General features: G+C 42.0%; 1 protein-coding gene across 2 annotated transcripts in view; it reads left to right on the plus strand.

The window, feature by feature from the left end:
• Positions 1–3,963: 3,963 nt before the first annotated feature.
• The window catches only part of RNF144A (ring finger protein 144A), a 155,381-nt gene continuing 146,340 nt past the window's right edge, over positions 3,964–13,004 (plus strand). Inside the window, exon 1 of one of the 2 annotated variants that reach the window (XM_020992627.2) lies at positions 3,964–4,284. The gene's annotated coding sequence lies outside the window, so the exon portion shown is untranslated. The remainder of the gene's footprint in view (positions 4,285–13,004) is intronic. The other variant, XM_020992628.2, reaches the window with a different exon arrangement.

The raw sequence follows: 13,004 nt of genomic DNA on the forward strand, positions 1-13,004 counted from the left end.
TTCAGTTTTTTCAATTGTAAAATGAGGATAAAAATAATAACTACCTCCCAGAGTTTCAAACGAGATAATATTTGTCAAGTGCTTAGCACAATGTTAGCATATGTTGCTGTTCAGTCATTCAGTTGTGTGCAACTTTTCCTGACCCTGTGGACCATACTGTCCGTGGAATTTTGTTGGTAATGACACTGATGTGGTTTGCCATTTCCTTCTGTAGTGGATTAAGGCAAATACAAAGTAAGTGACTTGTCCTGGGTCACACAAGTAGTAAATGTCTGAGGATAGATTTGAACTCAGTTCTTCCCAACTCCAGGTCCAGTGCTCTATCCACTGAGCTACCTAGCTGCCTAGCACATTATTGTTGTTCGGTTGTTTACAATCCTGTCCAACTCTTTGTGACCACATTAGAGGCTTTCTTGACAAAGATAATGGAGTGGTGCGCCATTTTATTCTCCAGTTCATTTTACAGAAAAGAAAGTAAGGCAAAAAGGGTTAAGTGACTTGCTCAGGGTTACACAGCTAGTTAAGTATCTGAGGCCAGATTTGAACTCAGGAAGACGAGTCTTCCTGACCCCAAGCCTGGCATTCTATCTACTGTGTCATCTAGCTGCTAACACATAGGTAGGTGCTCTGTCCAAAGAAATGTAAATTTTGATCACTGAAGATAGCTTGGGGTTTATGGGCCAGATTTCTTTCTTAAGGACCATGCCTTAAACCCAAATCACTCTAGCTCTCATTGCTTGGCCAACAATAAGTGCCAGGCTCAGAGTGAATGTAAATAACAATTGCTTCATTTTAGCCAGAAACCCAGAGGTTCTTCCCCTCCCAGATTGACTTTTTTTTAAACTAGGTAAAAGAGGTCCTTCTCTACTTCATTTCTTACCCAGCCTTAATCATTGAATGGACATTGCCTCAGTTAAACTGTAACCTGTTAAAGACCTTAGCTTAAAAAGGCCAAGGTCTCCCACTGCATCTGGGACCATCTCCAGTCGTCCTGATCTATATCTGGCCACTGGACCTAGATGGCTCTGGAGGAGAAAGTGAGGCTGGTGACTTTGCACTGCCCTCCCTCACTTAAATCCAATTCACCTGCATGTCATGGCATCGCCTCCCTGATGTCATGGCCCTCTTTGGGAATGAAGGACAAACAGCAACAGCAACAACGGCAACAGCAACGCCTGGTTCCAGCATTCTTCCCCCTCTGTCAGTAAGCCTCTTTACCTATCTCTTGTGCTCATGGACTGGGAAATTGGTAATATAAGCATCCTTACCTTCATGTGAGAGAAACAGAGGAGTTAAAAAACATGAATATGACTTCTCAGTGTTAAAGCCAAGACTTGGAAGATCTTTTGACTTTTAAGCACAGTGCTCTTTCCCCCAGGCCGTACTTTCTTTAATAGGATTTTTGTATCTGTATCTTTCACAGACTTTGAAGATGAACCATGAGCTAAGTAAGCCCCAAACTGAATAGGAGCTAGGGCTTGTGGGTATTCCAAATTGCCAAAGTCTATCTCTAGTGATTCTCTAGTGATGCTGTATGACTACAAATTCTGGAATACTATGATCTCATATTATATTAAATTACAAAGGGACTGAAAGTCAATGAATGGCAAGACACAAGCAGGCTTTAGCATAAGATCTACAAAGATCAACATGGCAGATTTATCAAGGACAATTATGACTGTAATAGGACACTGTCCAGTCATGTAGCTAGAGCACAGGGCATTCTAATGATATTTTCTGCATAGTAAAAGAATCAGAGGAAGATCTTGGGGAGAACTTCACTGAAGGACTTCATAAGGGTCAAGACTTGGACCCAAAGGAGACCTTAGGGACCATTTAGTTAAGCTCCATCATTTTATAAATGAGGAAATTTAGGCCCAGAGATGTTCTGTAACTTGCCCCCTAAATCAAACAAGTTATAAATATTAGAGCTGGGATTCAAACTGAGCTTTTCTGACTCAAAATACCATGCTATTTATGCAGCTTTTCACTGCCTCATTTGATAAGAAGAATCCAAAAATAAATAGCACAAGATGGGAAAGAATGGATAGCTTGAGAGCTACCTCAATGAAGGTATCAATGAAGAAATCAATCAATTAACTAGCATTTATTCAATGCCTTTTGTGTCCAATAACAGGCAGGATGGTTGGGGAATACAGAGCCAGTCTACAAGTCAAAAAGTCTTGTGTTTGAATCTAACTTCTAACACATACTGGGTGGAGGACCCTACATAATCCATTTAATATTCTCATATCCCAGGCAAAATGCCTATGGTTTTAAGGGTTAGACTGATTGCTGGTCTTCAGTGGTGGAGAGATTTTTTTTTTTAACCAGGAGTTTTCTATGTCAATGAAATCACAAGTCAGGACAAAAAAGAAATTGTTTTTGCTTGTTTGTTTTTGCACTAGGATACCAATATAAAAGTGAGCCAGTCTCTGTATTCTTGGAGCAGAGATTTCATAGGGATGATAGGATCTAATATCAGAACAGAACTTAAAGACCTTTAGTTAAACTCCATCCAAAAAAGTGAATAGATTTGGTTTCCAGATAGGTAGTGCAAGATATATACAAAATAAATAAACAGTGAGGGTGGAGAAGAGCTGGGTCCTTAATCATTGTGAAAATCAGGAATGGCCTCTTGAAAGAGTACCCAGAGTATGAGGAGGAAGATGTGTAGAAGGGGAACATTCCATTTTTTTGGGTAGAGCCAATTCAAAAGTATGGGGATGTGAGATAAAGTATTGTGTATGGGGAACAGCAAATAGGCCAACCTGGTGAAGAATAGGTAGAACATTTAGGGGTCAGTAATGTGTAATTAGCCTGGAGAGACAGGATACAGTCAATTTGTAAAGGGCAATAGAGAGCCACGAAGGCTTCTTGAGCAGAAGAGTGACATAGATCTCACTTCAAGGAGATTATGAATCCATCTAAATAGCTAAGTCACTGCAGAAATCCAGAATGGTTCAGTGAAAGCAGACTTGCACTAGGAGTTAGAAGTTGCTTTACTGGTCCCACCTCTGCTGACACTGACTTTCTATGTGACCTTTCAAAAATCACTTCCTACCTTTGGGAGTCAGCTGCCTTCACTGATCGGATGAGATAGTACAGATTATGTGCTTTGCTGCTTGGCATATGGTAAGTGTTCAATAAATGCTTGTTAACTGATTGACCTTAAAATGATAGATAAATGTTAACTATTATCGTTATTATTATTCTCTTTAAAATGAAGAGGTTGAGCTAGATGACCTTTTCCAGCTCTGACATTTTTAAAATCATTATTACCATTCAGCTGCTCCTTTCTTGTCATTGCTAGAGAAATGATGACCAGATGAGATGGATCTGAGTCATCAAAAAATGACATGTGGAGCCAGAAGACAAATTTCTGGAGTATTTCCCTACCAGAAGCCGAGGGTTTTAAATGGGGAAAGGCAGCTCAAGAATCATTATCCCAATGCCCTGCTTCAGGTCATTGGAATAGTAAATGCAGAACCTGGATTCTAACCCAGGCCTCCGACTCCATATCCAATACTAAGTACATTATATGGCCAAAGCCCATGAGCAAGTGTGGGAACCAGGATCTGAATGCAGGTTTAGCTCTCCTTACACCTAAAGGGGGATGGATTAGGCTTCCACTCTTAGATCCCATGATTTTCTTTAACGAAGGGCCAGCTTAGCTCAGAAAGGTAAGAGGAGAGAGGAAGCTTGATTGGGAACGGATGCTTTCTCCGAGTTGGTACTTCGTCCCTTCGGTCAGCAGAGGGAGCTGCGCTCGCGCTCCGAAGGGGTGGGGGCCAGGCGGTGGTCTTCAAAGGCAAATGCTGCAGGAAACCCACAGACGCTTTATGGCGTCTTTGTGCTCAGATTGGCAGCTTCTTGCCCCCCTCCCATTCCCTTTCATTCATTACCCTACCTTCTCAACCCCCCCCCCCCTAACATTTTAGGGGCTGGAGTGGAGGTGGAAGGAGGCGGGGGGGGGGGCACGGTGCAATAAAGAGAAACCACTGCAGACAACTCAAGTCAGACCTTGCAGCGGCGAGCGGCTGAGCCCCGGAGCCCGGGCCTGCGCGCGCCGGGTAGGGCGCGGGCTGGGAGCAGGGGGGCGTGGGGAGCGGTCGGTGCCCGGAGGAGGGGCGGCGGCGGCGGCGGCGGCGGGAGCTGCAGCTGCTGCAGTGTCCGCTCTGGAGGGCGAGAGAGAGACAGAGGCAGGAGACTGCGCAGCCCCGAAGAGGCCGTGCCCGTGCCCGTGCCCGCGCCCGCCACGGCAGAACTGCGGCAAACACCCAGGTAAAAGAAGGAGCGGCGGCTCAGACCCCCTTTGTATGCGCAGTGCGGGCCTTCGGGGAAGGATTCTGGGGAGGAGGAGGAGGAAGAGAAGGAGGAGGAGGTGGAGGAGGAGGAGGGAGCCCGTCCGTCAGTCTTGCTGCCCTCCCGCCCGCCTGCTTCTGCGATGGCTTGCTCTGTCGCATCCAGAGCAGAAGCCGAGGGAGCGGGAGGATGTCGCTCCTGCTTGGCAGAGCCTGGCTGTCCCCGCGGCGGCTCTCGGGGAACTGCTCCCGCCGCGGCTGACAATTCTTCTGTCTACTGGCAGCAAGGCTGGCGGCCAGGCAGGCAGTCAGGGAGCATTTGCCCTTGGCCTTGACTGCCCTGAGAGCCGGTTTGTATATTTGTGCAGACGGCGAGGAACCGTGGAGGGAGGAACGGGGTTGAGGGGATTCTGTGGAGGGGGCCAGCTGTCTAACCTTTGAAGGGACTGGCGTGGGGAGTGGGGGTGAGTCTAACGGCCAGGGCGTCTTGCTTCTACTGCATTGTTAGTGCATTTATATCCTCCTTCTCCCCTCACCCCCAGCCTCCCTCTCCCTCCCCGCCCTTTGCCAGTTTGCAAAACACTTGCCCCCCCCCATTTTTCTTTTTTTGCTTCGGGGGCTCTGTCTGTCGCTGATGGGCGGGGGTGGGTGGGAGATTGGAGTCGACCTGAGCTTTTTTGCATCTGGCTATCCTTTGATCCCCCAGTTCTTTTTCCCACCTGCTCCGAAGACCAGGAATAGGTTTGGAGTTTGAGAGAGTTAGGGTGGGGTTGGGGGGGACAGGAGATTGTCTAGGTCAGGTTCATCTGGGAGAGAGAGTGGGAGCTGGGAATAGAGAAGGTCAAGGTTGGTGAATTGCGTTTCTCTTCTCTCAACATTTAGAGGGTTTGTGCGGTTTAGCTCTTCTCAGTCGTGACAGCTGCTGCTTCCATCCCTACCCTACTAACCCTCTCCTTGGCCCATCTTCCCTCTCTGTGCATGAATTTGTCAAAAGATAATCGAAACCCAGCTCTTGACCCTCGGAGAACTGGGCTAGCTGTTGCCTGCATTCCAGACATGGCAGGTCGCCATGGGGGTGATGGGTTGGGGGGTGGGGGGGATTGCGGCTGTGTTGCTTGTAGATCTGAAGGAGAGTGATAATGCATTTTGAGAAAAGGTTATATCCGGGTAGTGGTGACCCCTCACCAAATTCTTTGGCTGAATGGTTCCTTTCATTCACTCCACGGAGGCTAGACTGGGAACTATTTAATTTTGTCTTTGTGCTCCCAAGGCCCAGTGCTAGTAGGCATTTATTAAAGGCTTGATAATTGATTTCCGGTTGAGTGTCTTCCTCGGCTATAAAGATATTTTGTTCTTGGACCAAACCATTAATCTTATCTTCTTCTGCAGGGGTTTGAGCTCACAATCTTACTACAGGATAGGGCAACAGCATGACCTAACACTTCACTCTTTGAGCTCTAACAACATTATTTGATTCTAGTACTATAATGAGGATTAGAATAGTCATAAAAGTAGAATCATAGAATATTAGGGCTAGAAGCTGTTTTAGATACGATCTAATAATAATAACATAATAGCTTACATTTCTGAAGCACTTTAATGTTTACTAAGAGCTGTTTTCCTCAGAATGGTTCTTCAAGGTAGGTACTGTAAGTATTATTATTATTATGTGTGTTTTACAGGTGAGAAACTCAGAGAGGGGAGGGGACTTGCTTAAGGTATTCCTCTTATTAGTGGCAGGATCAAGACTAGAATTCATATCTCTTGCCTCCTCTAATTCTCTTTCAGCCCCTTCTAGCTAGGCTGTCTCACTTGCTCCCTTAATGATTTGGCCCAGTTGGACTGTTTCACATATTCTTTCTATAATATCTTATACTTCTGAGGTTTTCCCTGGGTTAACAATGAGTTCTGCTTAAGGGAGGTTTTAATGTCATATGTAAAAAATGCTTTATGTTAGGTAGAAACCTCTCTCATTTACCAAGGGTTGGAAAACTGTAGAGTTCTAGGATATATAAGCCTTACATAATCCATACCCATGTTATAAGGCCTTCAGCCAGTTTCTTGAAACTGAAATAGGTAATTTATGTGAAGTTGCCTTCTTTATGCAGGACTAGGGGAAAAATCATTTGTGGGAATTAGTACTGGGAGACTCTTCTTCGTCCTTTATTTTATCATTTGTGAAAATATGAATATATCAAGGATCTGTGATTTACTGTGATTCCTTTCATCTGTAAATTAGTTGAAAGATAGATGGATTTAAAGTTAGGTCTTCCTGATTTCAAGTACAGCATGCTTCCTTGCAAATACATGAATAACTTCTGAATTTAAAAAAAACACAAAATTAATTAGGAGGCCTTTAAAATGGGGGCAGATGACAAAGGCATTTTTCTAAAGAACCAGCTCTGTGACCTTGAGCAGTAGTAACTCATTTCTCTGGGCCTCAGTTTCTTCCTCAGTGAAATGATGAATTTGGATTAGATGATGTTCTTAAAATCCTTTTCAGCTCTTAAAAAAAGACTGTTTGTATGATTCTGTCTTCTAGGTGGAGCTCTATTGCTGAACTACTAACTAGCTGCTTACATATTTGTAAGTCTTAAAAAGATGAACATTTCTGGCCAGAGCGATAGGTTATCCACAAAAGATATAACTTTTTTTTTATATCTTAATCTAAGAATTTGGAGAAAAAGGAGAGTTCTAGTGATAAGTACTTGAAAAAAAATTTGTGTCCAAGAGAGTTCCTTTTCTTATTCAAAAATGTATTTTCCTTTAAGACTAAGCCCAAGGACAAGAGTTCTTGACCTGTGTGTGTGTGTGTGTGTGTGTGTGTGTGTGTGTGTGTGTGTGTGTGTGTCTGTGTCTGTTCCTATAGACTGCTCCATAGGCATTCTGGTGAAACCTACAGACCTCTCCTGGAGATAATGTTTTAAAATACATAAAATAAAGTACATAGGATAAAAAGAAAACCAATTATTTTGAAATATATAATATATACATACATACACACATATACATATACATAGATGCATACAAACACACACACATATATATACACACACATATATAGTTTCAACATATTACCAAAAAAAACCTCACCACTACCTTCATGAGCCTTAGGTTAAGAACCTTTGCCTTAGGGCAACTAGAAAAGTATCATAAATCGATCATATAAATGCCCTCTAGAAATCTAGAGAGGGATACTTCCTCAAAAATCAGATTTCCAAACCTTGTTGGTAGAAATGCTTTGGTGGCTCTTACAAATAGCTTGTTAATCTACAATTAACGTCATCTAATCATTTATTCTGCAGCTATTACCAGCTTATCAGTAGGTATATTTGTATATACAAATATACAGAGATGAAAAAGATGAAACAGTTTTGCTCTCCAGAAGCTTATGCCTTATGTCAGGGGAGACAACATGTGCATATAAATATATATACACATATACACTTGTGTGTGTGTATATGTATACACACACACACACACACACACACACATATATATATATATATATATACATATAAATATACACACAAAATAAATACAAGGTCATTTGGGGGAGGGGATTCTATACAAAGTCATGGAACTGAGAGATAGAATGTTACGTGTAGGGAACAACAAGGTGGCCAGTGCTTTCACTGCATGGAAGAAGTGAAGCAAGAAGAGCCTTATTTCCTAGAAGTATTTTGAATGGTAATAAAATACAGCTTAAACAGCTGGTTTTACAGGGTTTTTTTCCCCTCCTGTTTTTGGTCTAGAGACCATGAACCTTTGAACTGCCTTGCTTGCGTTGTCCCTTCTTTGTCTTCACCCCTAACCTTGGTGTCAAGCCATTAAATTTCTAAAGGAGGCAATTATGAAAGAGAGAGACTTTGAAAGGTGGGAGGCAAAGAGTGGTGAGAGAGGGACATGGGAAAGTTTGAGACCCATATGGGCTGGTACAAGGATATGTATCCAGGGAACTCTAAATGTACCCACCCTGTATATACTCAAGGGATATCCACTCAGACACTAAACAGTCACAATTTTTACCACAAACCCTTTCCTGCCAGAGACTTTCTTGAGGCAGGGTGGTAGAGGAAAGAATGCTGGCCTTGAAGCCAGAAGAATGGCTTAAATTCTAACTAAGACCCTTGCTAGCTATGTGACTTTGGCTAAGTCACTTAATCTTGCTAAAGTCTAAACCTTAGTTATCTGTAAAATGGGCCTAATCTAGTATCACCAACTCTGTCTTTTGCAAGAGTGTTTGTAAAGAATGCATTTTGCCAACCTAATTGTGTTATGAATGTGAATAGTTATTTACCAGCTAATATTAATTTGAGAGGCAGTGTTCTGTAGAGAATAGAGAACTACCATTAGTACTGACACGTAATGGTTTTATGATGTGGGACAAGTCACTTTACACCTCGTTGTAGCCAAGTGGCCTGTAAGAGTTTTACATTGCTGAGCAGGTGCTGCTCTGTATCGGTAGAGAGACTTTTCTTATTGGCTTTTCCATATACCAGTGAGAACACTGGTCTAAAAAAAGAACACACTTTTTTTTTTTATTGAACACCTACTATGTACCAGATATTGTGCTCTGTGCTGGGGCAACAAAAATAGAAATGATTTGTGAACACCTGACTTGGAAACACCTGCTCCTACTGATAGTGAATCGAAGACCACAATTGCAGAGCTGCTTCCCAGGAGCACTTAAATTCTGCAGTCCAGCCATACTATAGGTTTAATTGGCTATTGATGTTGGCTTGGGAACCTAACCACCCTTTATAACTATTTTTTTTCCTGTGGGAAGATGAGTACCAAATAACAGTGTTTGGAATGTAGCCCATCTACAAGTTGGCAACTGCCTGTGTGTGAGATGTGGCAGCCAAGAAATGTAACAGGATCTTAGGCTGCTAGTGTCTTGTGTCAGGGATTTAATAGTATTGTTCTGTGCTTACCTGATTACACCACATCAGAAGTATCGTGTTCAGTTCTGGGCACCATATTTTAGGAAGGAACATTGATAAACCCTAGAGCATTCAGGTGAAGATTGGGATTGGAGTTTGGAATTGGAAAGGTCCTACACATAACAGTTGTTTGTAGGAACTGAGGATGTTTATCCTGGAGAAGAAAAGACTTGGAGTGGAAGAAGGTGACATTTTAACCATCGTAAACGATTTTAGGGATTTCATGTGGAAGTGAATTAGACTTGTTTTATATGGCCCCAGAGGGCAGAATGAGGAGCTAGTGGGTAGAAGTTAAAGCATATAAATTTAATCTTGATTTGGGAAAAATCTTAGTGATTAGAGCTGTCCTAAAGTGGAATGAATTGCTTCCAGATGTAGTAGATTTCCCTTCCCTGGAAGTCTTTAAGCAAAAAACAAAAACAAAACAAAAAATGGTAACTATTTCTTATGTATGCTATAGAGGGAATTCTTACTCAGAAATAGGTTGTACTAGATGACCTTTGACAGCCCTTTTAACACTGAAATGCTGTGTTTTTTGTAATGGTCCACAGGAATTGAATGAGGATGATACTCTTTGCTTTCCTGTTATCTTTGTGTATATAATGGAGTAGGATGGGAAGGTCTTAGTTAAAGCATTATTTTTCTTACTGCATGACGACCAGAATTTTTTGTAAGAAAGTCTTACTCTTTATCAGTTAGTATTCCCCAGTGTTCTTCATTCTGAGGCCTAGATATACCAGATCAGGAAGTAGTTTTGCCTCTACCCATAACTGATAACCATGTCATGGAATCTCAGTGCACTAGAAAGGACCACTAATTTCCTAATTTTATAGATAGGAAAATGAGTCCTTGGGCGGAAATGATCTGCCCAAAGTTTTGCAACTTATTGATGATAGAGCCAGATCTATATCTACTCTAGTGTTATTTGTGCTATTTAAGACTGTCTCCTGGCCATTTCACAGATGAAGAAACAGGATGAGAAAGGCCAAATGACTTGCCCTAGGAGCCAGGGGTGGGGAACCTGTGGCCTTAGGGTCACATGTGGCCCCCTAGGTCCTCAAGTATGGCCCTTGGAACTGAATCCAAACTTCATAGAACAAATCCCCTTAATAAAAGGATTTGTTCTGTAAAACTTGGACTCAATCAAAAGGCTGCACCCAAGGACCTAGATGGCTCTAAGTGGCTTTGAGACTACAGGTTCCCCACTCTTGTTAAGTCATAAAGTGTTTGCCTCTATTGTGTCCCCTTTGTGTTTTTCCGGTATTCTCAGTAAGAACTCCTTTGCACCTTTTCCTTTTTCACAATCTGTGACTTAACAGTCATCCTTCTTGTTTCCAGATCCTTCCCTTAAAGCCTTCAAGGCTGCTGAAAAAACAAATAGCAACTCCATTCATAAGTTAGTTTGGAGACTCCTACACAAAAACTTTCCTGCCAGCCTCTTTTTTTTTTTTGAGGCAGTTGGGATTAACTGACTTGCCCAGAGTTATACACAGCTAGTTAGTGTTATGTGTCTGAGGCCGGATTTGAACTCATGTCCTCGTGACTCCAGCTATATCCAGTGTACCACCTAGCTGCCCCTCAGCCCCCCCTTTTTTAAGGGCCTCAAATAGCCTTGCTTGTCAATACTTGTTGATTCCAAAATCAGTACAGGCTCAATTACTCAGTTGAATCTCTGATCTTAATTTAAAGGTCCCTATCACTATAGAGATCAAAATTCATTAATGTCTGTACCGGTTATTTGGCTCTTATCAAAGGCTTCCTAAAAGTTCTTCAAATGGGGACCATCCAACATGCTGAAAGACTTCTTCCAACATTTGCAAAGGTTCCAGTGGGGCACTGTGGCTGTCTATTTGTAATCCTTCAACTGTTCAATTCCTTGGTGATACCTTTTGCTCCTGTTCTTTGGAGTTTCTCATTTTTTTTTTTTGGTTGTAGCTTGCTTACACCCACCATGTGTCTTCTCTCTATTCCCCTTTGTATGATACTTGTTTTTAATTGTTTAGAGGAAGTGCTGTTACATGTCTCACTAACATACCAAAATTGGTAAAATGTTAGTGTTGAAATCTGAGTAATAGATATTCTTCATCCTCTTGGTATTTCCTATGTGGATGGACAGGCCAAACTCCTTTGAGTGATTATAGATCCCTACCAGGAGGCTCTGTAATATCTTGGGGCTTGGTGGAGTCAGTAGAATGTCATCTGATAACTGAAGCATCTGGTGAACACTCACTCACTATCCAGAGACAGCCCCTCTTTGACTTGGGCTCAGAGATGGATCTCCTTAGTCACAGGGGTGATTTGGGGGAGCATACAGCTCCTTGTTTTATATCTCCACTAATTAACAGAGGGTCATTGAACAGGGTTATTTCTATCCTTATATCTTCCAAGGAATCTTTTTATCTATGGACAGGAGGCACCTTTTTGTAAAAGAACATGTAAATGGCACTTTGTTGTGTGGGATCAGATGCCTTTTTGTAATCAAACAGTAAGCACAATGAAGTCTCTGCATCTTTTGGTTAATTATGAAATGGTAAAGATGTGGATCATTGTTGAATATTAATTGTGACTTGCTTATTCCTTACTAGTACCCTTATTGAGGAGGCCCTTAATCTGTATTAATAAAGATTTTGTACAGATGGGAGAGTAGGCATATAGCTAGTTAGTTAATTGATGATCTGTCAGTTACCTGTTGTCAGTATTAATAATGTCTGAATTCCTTCATAGCCTTCGTGTATCTTATATATTAGTCCCTCCACGTTCTTAGAATTGTATCATCTCTAGGGTGGCTCTCCGTTACATAGAATTGGTCCTTCCTGTTGCTTTTCCCATCTTTGTCCTTTTTAGTACTGTTTATATCTCCTCTCTGAGCACATTTGGGTGCTGTGATATTAGGACTCAAGTGTGTGTGTGTGTGTGTGTGTGTGTGTGTGTGTGTGTGTGTGTGTGTGTGTGTGCGTGCACGTGTGTCACTCACACGCACACACATTTTTACACTATCCTTGATGGAGAAAATAGTTTGTTAAAATGTGTTTTGGTTTTTTTTTTGGAGATCTTTTCCATTTTTCTCCTATTTGTAATTTTTCTTACATTTTTATCCTTAAATCTAGTTTTAGAGCCACTGGACTATTTAATTAGAGGGTGGCTTTTTGCACATTCCTAATAAAATCATAAATCAGTTTTCAAAATGTTGACCCCAGAGTGTGCACAGTCTTTCACTCTAAGGACTGGAAGAAGGCTTGCCTGTCATCCTCCTTGTGATAGCTGATCATGGGGGCATGTTTCCATCATAGATCCATATCATTCACCTATTATTTTTCCCTATTATTCCCTCTTCTGGCTTATTTTCACAAGCTCCCAAATTTCCCTTTTGTATCAGGTATCGGTCATTGGAGAAGGTCATAAATTATCTACAACCTAGATAGTAGCAATAGTTGTGCAGGTGCAATTGAGAAAATCCTGTCTGTCCTCCAGGATACCTACATCCCATTATCCAGGTCACCTAGTGACAATTCACCCTTTCACTTCCCATGGTCCAGAATGAGTCACATAGGATAAACAGGCATTGATAGGGTTGTGATCTGCAGTGTAAAACTCAAAATCTTTCCCTCTAAATCCACAGTTCTTCCAAACTCCCTCAGCATTTCGTGTCCGAGATGCTACCATCCTTCTAGTCACCTGGGTTTGCAACCTTGGCATCCTTATCCCAGACTTTTTACTTCCCCTATATATCTCATCGTTTGCCAAATTTTATTCC

Source organism: Phascolarctos cinereus, unplaced genomic scaffold (genome assembly GCF_003287225.1).
Source record: "Phascolarctos cinereus isolate Bilbo 61053 unplaced genomic scaffold, phaCin_HiC Scaffold_2;HRSCAF=192, whole genome shotgun sequence".
Lineage (NCBI taxonomy): Eukaryota > Metazoa > Chordata > Mammalia > Diprotodontia > Phascolarctidae > Phascolarctos > Phascolarctos cinereus.